We start from the raw sequence: 13961 nt of genomic DNA, 5'->3' as shown, positions 1-13961 counted from the left end.
GAGAGTGTTAATTTTATTATCCCAGTTTTTACTCTATATCCATGTTGCTTCCTTTTGTACACGCCACAATCAAGGTCAAAGGGCCTTAAAGTAATGACATTTTGTATTGAAGGTTTTGAGTACAATAGGAGTTTGGTTTATTTGTGGGACAATATCTCTTGTATGATAATGACATTTAGTTCTTTCACTCACTTTTTTTTTTTTATTTTCTGAAGTTGTGGCATTTGCACAAACACTATTGACTTACATACACTACAGGTATAAAAACTACAGTGTTTAGCCCAGTTCTCAATGGAAAAGCTGTATCTAAAACAACATTACATATATTACTGTTTTACTTGGAAATGACGAGGCGATCTTCAAAATATTTTCCCTCTCGTTGCATCTGTATTGTTTGATAATAAATCTGAATGGTAGTTTAATTTTAAGATCTCGATTGGCATTAAAGGTTATATTGATACCTGTCTGGTTTATCGATTATTTAACCTATTGATTTATTCGTTACAAATGCTTTATGTGTCACTGGATTTAGCTAGTTTTTTTTATATAGCTTTAATCAATTTTAACACAAAATATGGCAATGCAAGAACAGTTCGAGAGAAATATAAAATAATGAGAATAACCACTAACGAAATGTACAATAATACCTTTCAAATGAGTTGTTTGCCTAATGTTACTTGATGGAAACAAAAAATCACGTTTAACTAAAAGTGGACAAAAAAATTGTATCACAAAATATAATTCAACAGTAAAAATTAATAATATAAAAATGCAAGATAATAATTTCCACTTTAAAATTGATAGAGAAGTAAAAGGTAATATAGGGCAGAACACAAACAACAATGAAGATAAAATAAAACATTAAATTGGAAAACTTAAAAGGCATAGACTCTCAAAGTTGTAAAATGTTAAAACATTTATAATATTTATCATAAAAAACAGTAAAATCCCGTTTAACTAAAAGTGGACACAAAAAGTGTATCACAAAATAAAATTCAACAGTAAAATTCAATGATATAAAAATGCAAGATAATAATTTCCACTTTAAAATTTTTAGAGAAGTAAGAGGTAATATAGGGCAGAACACAAAGAACAATGAAGATAAAATAAAAACATTAAAGACGGAAAACTTAAAGAAACGCAAACTCTCAAAGTTGTAAAATGTTAAAAACCCTTTATATGTTGTTATCATAAAAAACAGTAAAATAATAAACCAATATTTGCAATTTATTCCAAAAAACACTAGCAAGAACAATTGATTTTCTTTATAAAATATTTTTAGAAAAAATTATTTCGATTGCTAAATTACATATGAATTTTGAACGTTACGAAAGGCAGAACTTCAATTTACTTCAACAAGATGGCTGCCAAGAAGAACGTGACATGTGACTTCATTATTAATAGGAGGTTATTAACAATATTGACCAATAGGAATATAGTACCTTCTTGTAGTATAATACATATTTGAGTACAGAATGCCTAAATTCATCTAAATTTTCTATTTAAATTTGCTAAAAATTGCAAATAGTGCATATATGTTGTACCTACTTAATAAAGTTTCATATTTGCAAAGTTTACTCATCAAAATTACAATATATACAATAGAATTACATGTAACTGTAGAACAAATGGTACCATTACATTATTGCTTTCCTATGATGTGCAATTTGTATAAAATATATTTGATTAACACTATTTAACAAAGCATTTAAATTTCATATTTTTGCTAGGCAGTCTTGAAAATATTAAACATACTTTTCTTATATGACTTTTCATTGGTCAATTTCAAACAACATACCATTACAGTGATCTGTCTAAGGGCTTTGTTTTGATATGTGAATTATGAGAAAACTTGTAATAAGTCTTTTACAAAAATTGTTACATTTTCACATTTCTTTATATTATGCTTAAAATACAAGTTAAACTAGCACATATCTCTTTATGATTACAATCAATTTGAACACAAATGAATTTTTAAATTACATTGATTAGGTTATGAGCTTTCTTTTGATATCTTAATTGTATAAAATATCTTTAAAAAACACCATTGAAAAAATTATTTACATTGTTAGATTTCTGTATATCATGCGCGAAAAATACAAGTTAAACTACTTCATATCTCTTTATAATTACAATCAATTTCAGCACAACTGGTACCATTACATAGAGGACATGGGCTTTTCATATAATATGTCGTTTTAAACTTTAAATAAAAAGTTTTAATTTTTGTAATATAATCTTATAATAAAATATGGAAATTTAACGTATACGATCTAAAATAGCCATGATTTCAATTTTTGCAAGGTATCATGTTTTGCTAAGCTGTATAACATGTGAAAAATTCAGCGACATACGAAGCTTCATTAATGAAATAAAATTTTCAATTTAAAGATTTTTTTGTAATATAATTTATAGTAAATTTCAAAAATTCAAACGTTCAATTTCTGTTATTTTCAAAAACAATTTAAAAAATCAGAAATTAGTTTCTAGATATTTCATAAGATCTTTCATATTCTGTAATAAACCAGCCACTTATATATGCCCAGAAGTTTACCATTCTTTTATAGCAATATAATGCTATATAATGTTATAAAGCTAAAGCTGATATCTATATGCGATTTTATGAATAGTCATAATAGAAAACCTTAGTTACGTCAACCCTAACGATAAGTAATAACTGGCTTGTAACAGCCAAGCGTTCGTAGCGACGTTGCTTTTGTTCCTTCGATGTCGGCTCTTCCTATCATTGCGAAGCAGAATTTACTTAAACGTCGGTTTGTTCACCCGCCAATAGGGAACGTGACCTGGGTTTAGACGTCGTGAGACAGGTTAGTTTTACTGTTGAGTATTTGTTGCAATAGTAATTCTGCTCAGTACGGAAGACAAGGTTTGAACAATTGGCTCATGCACTTGCCTGAAAGACAATGGTGCAGAAGTTACCATCTGTTGGATTATGATTGAACGCCTCTAAATCAGAATCCGTGCTAGAGACGCAACGATTCCTTTCTCTGGACGACTTAAGCGAACTAAGAATAGAGATGCTTGTCATGCTTCTGCGTCACAATGTATTATACAGTGCGGACTTTGCACCAAAGCACTGCATTGATCAAAATCTAAATTTTGCAAATTCGTCCTGCAGACGACTTAAATAAAGAACGGGGTATTGTAAGCAGTAGAGTAGCCTTGTGCTACGATCTGCTGAACTAAGCCCTTGTTCATTTGTTACTTTATAAATTGTTTAACATCCTTGTTTGCATGTTGGGAATGATAGTTGGCCTTTTTAATAACATAGGTAGGTCTTGTGTTGTTTACATACTAAATTCCTCAAAGTGTTGGGAAGGGAACTGTGTTATCTTCAAAAAGTATAAGGTGGCCATGATAGCACCTGTAGTGGTGTTATGTAGTTGTTACAAATCAACATGCCCTTTGGAACCAGGACACATGTTTGACCATGATAAAATCTTCAAAATAAATCACATTATTATGTGTATGACATGTGTAAACATACCTAACTTGGAACACCGGATGTACGGTTACACATTGTATGGACTGTATTGTACAGTCAGCAGAGTGCTCAAATCTAAAAAGACAAGCTTTTCCATAATGCAAAAATGGTAAACGCCATAATATGAGAGCCTGTATAGAAAGCAAGAGTGCACAAACTGCGCATGCACTGTGTGATGATATGTACATCGGCTTTGTATTGAACAATGATAGAACCTTCTCATAAGAATGATGTTTGAGTGCTATTGCTGCATTCTGAATGATTTATGCAACCAGCTAATATCCTTAGCTGATCAACTGACATTACATTTAAAACTCGTAATTTTAGTTTTTTGTGTTAGAGAAAATCTATATGTCATGGCTAACCACAAAGACACCTCTCTAAGAGGAGAAAATTGAGTTACGGTGACGATCAGAAGGCCTCTCTGAGAGGGGAAAAGTGAGTCACGGTGACCATCAGAAGGCCTCTCTGAGAGGAAGAAATGAGTCACGGAGACAATCAGAAGCCTAGAGAGGGGAAAGTGGAGTGGCAGTGACCATCAAAAGGGAGGAAAAATAAATTCTGAAGTGACCATCAAGGCCTCGAGGAGGAAAAGAAATGAATCACGGAACAAATCGAAACCTGAGGAGAAAAGAGTGGTGACGGTTATCAGAAGGCCAGGAAGTGGTGACTGGCCATCAGAAGGAGGGAGAATAGATCAGGACAAAGTAGAAAGGCAGGAGTGCGGTGAAGGTGACCATGATCAGGGAGAAGTCAGTGACCATCGAAATAAGTCATCGAGACAATCAAAATAAAGGAAAACAGTTATCGAAAAGAGAAAATTCGCCGATATCAGAAAAACCTCAAAAGTCAGAGACCATCGAAAGATCTCGAGAGAAAAGGTAACGGAAGTGATATCGAAACTTCAAAGTCAATGTTATCGAAACAAAGGGAAAAAATAAAATCCTAAGAGAGATCAAGACTCAAGGCAAATTATCGAGGAGAAATAGGTCACTGGTTTCATTATCAGGAAGGAGAAATGAGTCACAAGGAGGTCATCAGAGGGCCTGAGGAGGGGAAAAGTGGTGACGGTGACCATCAGAAGCGTCTCCTGAGGAAGAGGAAAAGTGGAGTCACAGTGATCATCAGAGGCCTCAAGGGGCGTCCACAGGGAACAGTAGAATCAAGGGAGAAGTGGTCACGAGGTGACCTCAGAAGGGCTCAGGGAGAAAATAGATCCACGAAGTGATACCATCAGAAACTCGAGAAAAAGTGAGTCAAGGTGCTCAGGCCTCGAGGCGTCAGGTATGCGGATCGTTGGGAACGGATCGGTTTTCAAACATCAGTCACATCAAGGAAGAGGTCTGAGGCATTCTCCCCTGAAAATTTTGAATTTCAGAACCTCTAAAATGCCATTTTCAGCGTTTTAGAGCAATACAAGATGTATTTTGTGGGCATCGTTTTCGGTAAAAACAACACATTTTACGTTTTTTCAAAAAAATGAAGTGAACAATACTTGAATGTTTTGCCATAATTAGGCTCATTATCATGCCAAATATATGGCTCATTAGCATGTCTAGGAACGTAAAATTTATTTTACAATAATGCTATTCAAAACAGATATAGTCTTTAAAAATTTCTACCAAGTTGTCAGGCATAGGCCCCCCTAGAGACCCCCATTCAAACCTCTATGTAATAAGTTAAGTTAGAAATTTGGTACTACAAGTGACAGTTCATAAATATAGAAAAGCTCAGACTTCAAACCATGCAAGTTTATTGTAACCCTTTACCCATCTCCACATCAGAGCCAGCAAATTCACTTTTTGAGAAAACTCAAAATTTTTTCTGTCAAAGATTAAGAAAATTATCAAAGTGAAAAATTGCAGTTGGACAGCAATGCCATGAATGTTTCTTAGGCATTTCACTATCTTCTGTAAGTATATGCAAGGTGTGCTATATAGCAATCACTAGTAGCATTGTATTTGCAAATACAGAATGTAACCAACATGTCTTTAATTATATAATTACATGAATGTTAAAATTGGTTCATGTGTCATGCTTACTGTTTATGATAAATATCTTTTCATATGATCAAAGCTCGTTTAAATGTAAATCTGAAATAATTTAGTTTAGAAATTATACTGATCATCAGAAAAATTACCTAGTGATCATGAAAAATACTTTGCTGTTTTGCCAAATTTCAAGGTTTATCTGCATACATTGAAGACATTTTTACTTTATAGAAAATGCTATTCATACATCAATAGCCCTTTGAATTTATGGCAAACAATCTGGTATGAGCCGTAGATTAACACACCTTTACATCTCTACATGAGGTGTTCAGTTAGAAAAGGGACAATATGTGACATGGGACAACATTTCATGTATGTGAAATACTCAGGTTTAATACCATTCCAGTCAAATTGTCAAAATAAAAGCTTCATGGATCATAAGACTCAAAATCACAGGTTATAGTAAACAGCTTCTCATGTAATCAATGTTAGTTTTCTCAAATCTTAAACAATATGTAGTATAACTGTCCAATGATTGAATGATCAATGATCATAAACTGAAAACCCCAACATTTGTTTATGATAAAATAAAATAATCGTATGGCACCTTATGGCTACAGATTTTTTGTCCATTGAAATATACTTACAGAAATGTAGGATTTCGCTGCCATATAACGGCCACGATTCCCCAAGCATTACAGAAATCATAGCTAAAATTCCTTCGGCAACAACAATTTTAGAAGCATCAATCTGCTTACCATACGCCATATTAACATAAATCGCATCACACACTCGCATAAATTGACTTTGATATATTGCATTCATGCATACACTTCACTTGTCCTTTACTTACGATTTTCGATGTAAATTTCTGCTGATAAAACTCAAAACAATGTTGGCTTGCTTTTGAACATCAATGACTGAAATGTCGCTCGCGAGATCGTCTTTGCCAAGCATTTACAATTTATCCATAAATTTTTCACCCTCTTGAAAAATTCCCAGTTTGGAAGCAGCATTCATGTCAACATATGAATTTGTAAAGATTTCCATAAATTCCATCTGATTGTAGTTTAGTTTCTATCATGCTTCAGAAAATTACTATGAACGATCAAACATTCAATTCAGACAGTGAGCTTGACTATGTTAGTTCAGTTGGCTATCAGTCGAAATCGGTCAAACCAATCACAGTAAGACAAAATTCAAATGAACCAATTGTAGATAGTTGGACTCCTTATAGGTCCGGCCACTATTATCGGTCGAGATTATTCCAGACTGTCCACTGATCTGGCCATTGACCAATAAAATAGCGTTTCTGGCGTTCATAGACTCCTTATAAATCGAACCAGTCACCACCCGCTTATCAGTCGGTTATTCCGGTCAATTAAAATTCAACTGATCTGGTTACCAGGAATATTCGTTGCATTAGTCATTAGGTTTTCAATAATAAATAAAGCTGGATTTTTATCACGAAGTAAATGCGATAATAAAGAATATTAGTGATTTTTTAATTAATATGAATAGGTAATTTTTGAATTTCAAACATCAGTCGCGCGACGGATTTGACATACTCTAGATCCGCCCCTGCCATCAGAAGACCTCTCTGAGAGGGAGAAATGAGTCACGGAGACCATCAGAAGGCCCCTCTGAGAGGGGAAAAGTGAGTGACGGTGACCATCAGAAGGCCTCTCTGAGAGGGGAAAAATGAGTCACAGTGACCATCAGAAGGCCTCTCTGAGAGGAAGAAATGAGTCATGGAGACAATCAGAAGGCGTCTAAGTATAAGCACTTGTACTGTGAAACTGCAAATGGCTCATTAAATCAGTTATCATTTATTTGATTGTACCACTAGCATATAACCGTAGTAATTCTAGAGCTAATACATGCGAAAAGTCCGACTTTTGCGGAAGGGATGTATTTATTAGATTAAAACCAATGCGGCTTCACGGCCGCAAAACCCATTATTGATTCATGGTAACTATTCGAATCGCATGGCCTATTAACTTTATGCCGGCGATGTTTCATTCAAATTTCTGCCCTATCAACTGTCGATGGTAGGTAGTGGCTTATCATGGTTGCAACGGTGACGGAAATTGGGGTTCGATTCCGGAGGGAACCTGAGAAACGGCTACCACATCAAAGGAAGGCAGCAGGCGCGCAAATTACCCAACCCTAACGTGGGGAGGTAGTGACAAAATAACAATACAGGGCTTTTGTTAGTGCGTAGTTGGAATGAGTACAATTTAAATCTCTTAACGAGGACCAATTGGAGGGCAAGTCTGGTGCCAGCAGCAGCGGTAATTCCAGCTCCAATAGCGTATTGTAAAGTTGTTGCAGTTAAAAAGCTCGTAGTTGGGCCGCACGCGCGCTACACTGACGATGGCAACGAGTTGTTCCTTCACCGAAAGGTGTGGGTAATCTTTTGAATCATCGTCGTTCTGGGGATAGATCATTGTAATTCTTGATCTTGAACCAGGAATTCCTAGTAAACGCGAGCTGATGACTCGCGCTCACTAGTAAGCCGAATGATTAGAGGTCTTAGGGTCGAAATGACCTTAACCTATTCTCAAACTTTAAATTGGTAAGAATTCCAACTTGCTTAACTGAAGTTGGACATTCGAATGCGAGCTCTTAGTGGGCCATTTTTGGTAAGCAGAACTGGCGACGCGGGATGAACCGAACGCCGACTTAAGGTGCCAAAGTCGACGCTCATCAGATCCCACAAAAGGTGTTAGTTGATACGGACAGCAGGACGGTGGCCATGGAAGTCGGAATCTGCTAAGGAGTGTGTAACAACTCACCTGCCGAATCAACTAGCCCTTAAAATGGATGGCGCTCAAGCGTCGCACCTATACTCGGCCGTCAAAGCAAGTGCGATGTTTGACGAGTAGGAGGGCGCAGTGGTCATGACGCAGCCTTTGGCGCAAGCCAGGTGAAACGGCGAAACTGTATCCCAAACCAGTCTAATTGTATCCACCCTCAGTGTTTTCTAGACCAACGCCGACGTAGACGTGCGCAATACAGTGCTATACAACATCTGTATGCCCGAAAACTATCTGCGGCAGCGCACAAGGTGTTGGATGGTTCATGGAGAAATCTTGAACCATTATCCACGCCTTCTGTCGATGAGTTCCGAAGAGCCTGGCAGCCTATCTTTGAGACACCATCTATCAAAGATACACGACATGCCGATTGCATTGGAGTGTGCAATAATGGTCACTTGTTGTTCCGGTGACACCTGATGAGATCTTGAAGGTGTTATCGGCGGGTGCTGATTCAGCACCTGGCCCCGATGGGATAAGGATGAGGGATATCGTTGGACTTGGAGCAGATGTCCTGTGCAATACGTGCAAAATCATATGTGATTCATTGACTTTATTTTAATAAAACACTATCAAATTAATAACATACTAGCACAACTGAAATACACACATCATGTTAGCTATTTTCACTCTTTCCAATATATCATGCATTAACTTTATAACTTGTTAATATAGAAAACGCTTTATGAGAACATTTTGCACAATGTACAATGGCATATGTCAAATATCTGAGAGAAAAGTAGCAAATATTACTAATTTCTGTTGCACGACAAAAATGGAAAATTTATCTCATATCATATTGAAACATAATTTTATCACAGCCAATACAATTTCTTATAATGCATTATATATTACCACATGTGGTTCAGATAGTGACACGTAAACACAAACAACAGGAAACTGTTTAAAATTATTCCTTTTGCACTCGTTAATTTTAAGTTTTTAACTTGAAACATTAATGTTTTTTATTTCCTTTCTTACTTTCCAGCATCTTCAACCGATTTGTGTTTCCTTTTTTTGTTTTTTTTTGCTACTTCAACATGAGCAACGTCGACAGCAATAGAACAATCTTTGCTCGAACTAGCACCTTCATTAATCAATTCTTCATTAACAACCATGCTATGTGTCCGCTTCCTGTTACCACTTTTCTCTATAGCTAATGATTCATCTCTTTCCCTCGCTTCTATTTCCTTTTCTGTTACTTTCAGACCCTTCCTGCCCAAGGATCGATAAGCTCGTCGACAGCAGCCCTATTTCTTCGACCATGTTGCGCCGTCTGTGGACCCGCGGGAACTGCCATAGCAGTGAGCATTTTCTGCATAGTTGCCAATGTCTTGGTATTCTTGAATTCAACAGCCGAAGGATGATCGTTCATTAATTTATTTGCATATATTTGTGTATTATTTACACAAAATTGCATGGCCCTCATCTAACACAGCATGATGTATGTAGCCGAAGCTTGTTGCATCCACACATTAATGATGTTGTCTAATTCTGTTTCGCAACCCCATTTCATCACTTCAAATATATCCTGACTAGACGCATTGCATGTCTTGTCCTTTTTGTTTATATTATTCATAAGAGACTGATGAATCTGTCCAATATTTTTTCCAGTTCTATTTCTATTTCTTCGGATGGAAAATTCGAGCCTTTTACTATTTCCCAGTTTTCAATGATTGCCTGGGAGGCTTCAATTATTGCAAAATCCGGCCGACACATCCACTCACAATTTCTTGAGCTCAACTTTTTTAGAAATTCGTTGTTGTTTACCATCAACTGGGCATCGTAGGGGCGTAAAAAATAATGAGGGAAGTGTTTGAAATATGTCACTTTTCCAGGTGACACTTTTGGATTGAAAGACATCTAAATGAAAAAAGCTTATTATAGGCTAAAAAAAGTTGTTCAATTATGTCTAAATTTCTTTGATGAATGAACCTCATGGGTTTTATAACCTGCTCTACGTCAGTTAACAATCTTTCAACAACACTATGCAGCTATAAAATTATAAACAGCAACACCTCTAATTACACTATTAAAATCAATATATGTTCTTCCAACAAAAAACTGTCAGTAAAATATAAACGTCTTTATAAGATATAAATTTCAAATGACATCCAAATGCTTTACAACCAATGTAAATTAAAACGAGAAATCTGCTCACTCCTACTATAGTTAGTCACGTGAGATCACATTTGGGGTCAAAGTTGCATGATTTTTTAAGAGTTTTAAATACACTTTCAACTTTTTGAAATTCAGTTTAATGTTAATACATATCTCAACAACTAAATTAATATAATCACATTTGAACTTATTTTAATTGCAACAAATATAAGAATGCTTCTTCAATTTTTGACTTTCCTCATAACATATGTATGAAACAAGTTTTCAATTAAATGATAACTAAATGCATGTTCAACTGTACAATTAAATCTCTTCCCCTGCTTATTGTTATTCTAAATTTAAAAGAATATGTTAAATATTTCATACATGTATTTTTAGCAAAAGCTTATTTTTATTGCAAGCTTAATATAAAAATTGTCTATAGATAAACAACATGTTATTATGTCGTATTTAAAAAAATTTTTTGCCCATTATCACAAATGTTTCAAACATTAAATGTCTAGTTAAATTAGGTGATTAGACTTATTACCTCATTTCCCAGCCTGCATTGTATAATGTGTCTTTAAAGGCAAATTCATTTCTCACTTTTTGTAAAGATCACGTATTGCAAATATTAGAAAATTTCTGCAAATTTACATTATTAAGTACTTTACAAATGCTTTTCCACGTTGAATTGGATAAATATTTCATTACAAACTTTATCGTAACAACGAGCTTAACACAAATGTCATCATATTTATATATATAACTTATATGTCATCAATCTTTATAACTGCTTTATTATACAGGCACATAAGTACCTTTTCTTTCTAAGAATGTTTTCGAAAATTTTCAAAGTTCAATTTAATACTTTTGTCACTTTCGCTTTTTTAAATTTCATCAAACAATTTTCGAAATTTTAAACTCATCAATGAAGCCATTGTGAATCAGTAGTAAAGATTTTTGAATTGTTTTTCTATAAGGAATAATAACATTATTCATATGGAAAAAAACATACCTTGAGAAAAATTGTTGTTCAAAGAAATTTGTAAATTCTTTGTAGGATCTAAATTAAATGAAATTAAATTATATTTTTACACAAATATTCCAAGTCTTCTCAGAATAAGAAAGAACACTTTTTAACAATTTTATACACCTCAAGTCAAACACCGGTAAAATTTACAATTGTTATGCTACGCAATATCCAACACGGAAAGAAGAAAATGATTTTTACTAATATAAAAATTCACAAATATATATAATCAAACTTAAGTGTATACTACATTGTTCTGCTTGTTTACTTGTACTTCTCACTTTTGAAATACATTTGATTGCTAGTATTAGAATAAAAATCACAATAATCCCATTATATAGCAAAACCTTACAAGTAATTTCTCTAACTCTTACAAGGTTGAACTTGATGAAACATATTAATAATAGCACAAAGGATAAGATTTAACCATAATAGTTGCATTAAGAAAAAAGTATTTCAATTTTTTTATTTTTTAAATATTTGGAAAATGATTAAATTGCAACATTAATACATGTCAACACATCTTTATCTTTATTAGTAAGCCAATATTTTAAATCATTTACTATTTTTAGTCACACTTTATAATGTAGTCTTTTTCCAAACAATAGCATTAAAATTTTACAGGATAAAAATGATCATGACATATTGGAGTTAAAAATTTTATGTTGTCTAAAGATTTCACACGAGACAAAGCCACATATGCTGCTCCTTCACCAAGCATTTTTGTGTCAAACCACAAAACAACATTTTGAAGTGTTTGACCTTGCGATTTGCATATCATTATGGCATAACCTAGCACAAAAGGATAACATGTCTTAATATGCGACTCCAATTTTCCATCCTCATCCTCTTCATGGATCAACGTTGAAACTGGAAAAACCGTAACTACCTTTTCAGTTGGAAGTCTCACAACTACAGTTTTTTCTTTCATCATCGAGATAATGCCAGGTTGTCCATTCACAATACCTTTCTGTTTGTCTCGGTTTTGTGTGATAATTATCCGCATCCCTTTAAATATATCACAAGGCAGCTCATCATTGTCCATTTGCACAGTAGCAATGTAATCGCTTTGCAAAAACACGTTTTTACAATCAGCTGATTTATATGAGAAACACTATTCCTTGTAACAGTAACAAAAGTGTTTGAAATATTTTCTCGAATTACAGACAAATGTTTGGCATCAGTTATGGATTGACAATGATGAAGAACACGATTTTCCTGCAATTTCTCTAAGATTTTTCCGTAACATTCAATAACGAATATGGTCTAATATCTCTTCAAAGTCCTTATCATGACGCGATGTTGCCTTGTGAGTTGAATGACCAGTTATAGCATTGAAGTTTTCAAATTGATAAATACTTTTTCCCGATGTTGTACGATTGTTCATTGTTCTTATTGGGGGTAATTGATATTTATCACCACAAATCAACAAAAAAGGACTCATGGGAATTTGTCTTAAAGTTGAGAGTATGTGCTGAAAATGCTCCACTGTCACCATGGATACCTCATCAATTAAAATAAGGTCATACATACTCAAATTCCAATTTATTTGTGGAGATGAACCATCGATTGGAATAAGAAAAGATGAGTGAATCGTATTAGCATCGATTTCCTCATCAAATAATGCACGATAGGAAGATGCTAACATACCAGTAGGTGTAGCAACAAGTGTTGTAAACTGATTATCAATTGCAAACTTAACACACGCATGAAGAGTCTTTGTCTTTCCTGTGCCAGGTTTGCCAGTAACAGAAATAACTTTTCGCCAATCCTGTGTACTTTCATATCTTTCATTCTCCTCATTGTCATCATGGCATAATATTTACTTCTGTATCTTAGAAATAACTTTACCATGTTTACCACATTCACTTGCATGTTGTCCAGATCTTCATTTATTGCACAATTCATGCACGATAAAAAGTCTTCATTTCTTAGCACTTTCATTCTCCACAGATTATACACATCCATCGGGTTTGCAAAATAGTTTAAAACATTGTCAACAAAATACTCTTTATGCCCTTCCTTTTGCAACATCTCTTTCAGGGCAAATTCTTCCATCAAATGTGGTATATGAACAATACATGCTGCAAAATATTGTAATGCTTCTGGCAAAATTTCATGATTCGGATGTCTTAGATCTTCCAGTTTCCGATGTGCTTTATTCATAAGAATAAATTGAAAGAAAAAATATTGAAAATATGACACATATTTAATGCCGACCAAACACTTCTGCCTTTTGTAAAAAGGTGCATTGTTTTTAGGCGTGTCATGCATACGAAGAAATTCGAGGAAAGTAACATCTTCTTCTTCATTTCGTGAGTAATATTTAAGAAGAGTTGAATTGTTTTCAGCATTTGTTGGTCTTGGAGGGACATAGGTCTTAGCGCTTATACTACACCATGCTGCTTTTATTGAAGACAAAGTCATGATCATTTCTGGCTCACAGGGCTTCATGTCTCAAATGCCGATATGCTGCCTCTGCTGGAACAAGAGTTGTGAAAATAGAGATGCAC

General features: G+C 34.4%; 1 long non-coding RNA gene across 1 annotated transcript; it reads right to left on the bottom strand.

Moving 5' to 3' along the window:
* Positions 1 to 2165: 2165 nt before the first annotated feature.
* Positions 2166 to 13087, bottom strand: LOC124443218. Its single transcript, XR_006947543.1, has 3 exons — positions 13078 to 13087; positions 7441 to 7531; positions 2166 to 2177 (listed from the first exon to the last, which is right to left on the bottom strand). It is a non-coding gene; the product is annotated as an uncharacterized LOC124443218 (long non-coding RNA).
* Between the last annotated feature and the right edge of the window lie 874 nt (positions 13088 to 13961).

This window comes from Xenia sp. Carnegie-2017, unplaced genomic scaffold (assembly GCF_021976095.1).
Source record: "Xenia sp. Carnegie-2017 unplaced genomic scaffold, XeniaSp_v1 HiC_scaffold_1, whole genome shotgun sequence".
NCBI classification, from domain to species: domain Eukaryota; kingdom Metazoa; phylum Cnidaria; class Anthozoa; order Malacalcyonacea; family Xeniidae; genus Xenia; species Xenia sp. Carnegie-2017.
Note: the sequence above shows the minus strand (reverse complement) of the source record. Positions and strands in the feature narration are given on the sequence as shown.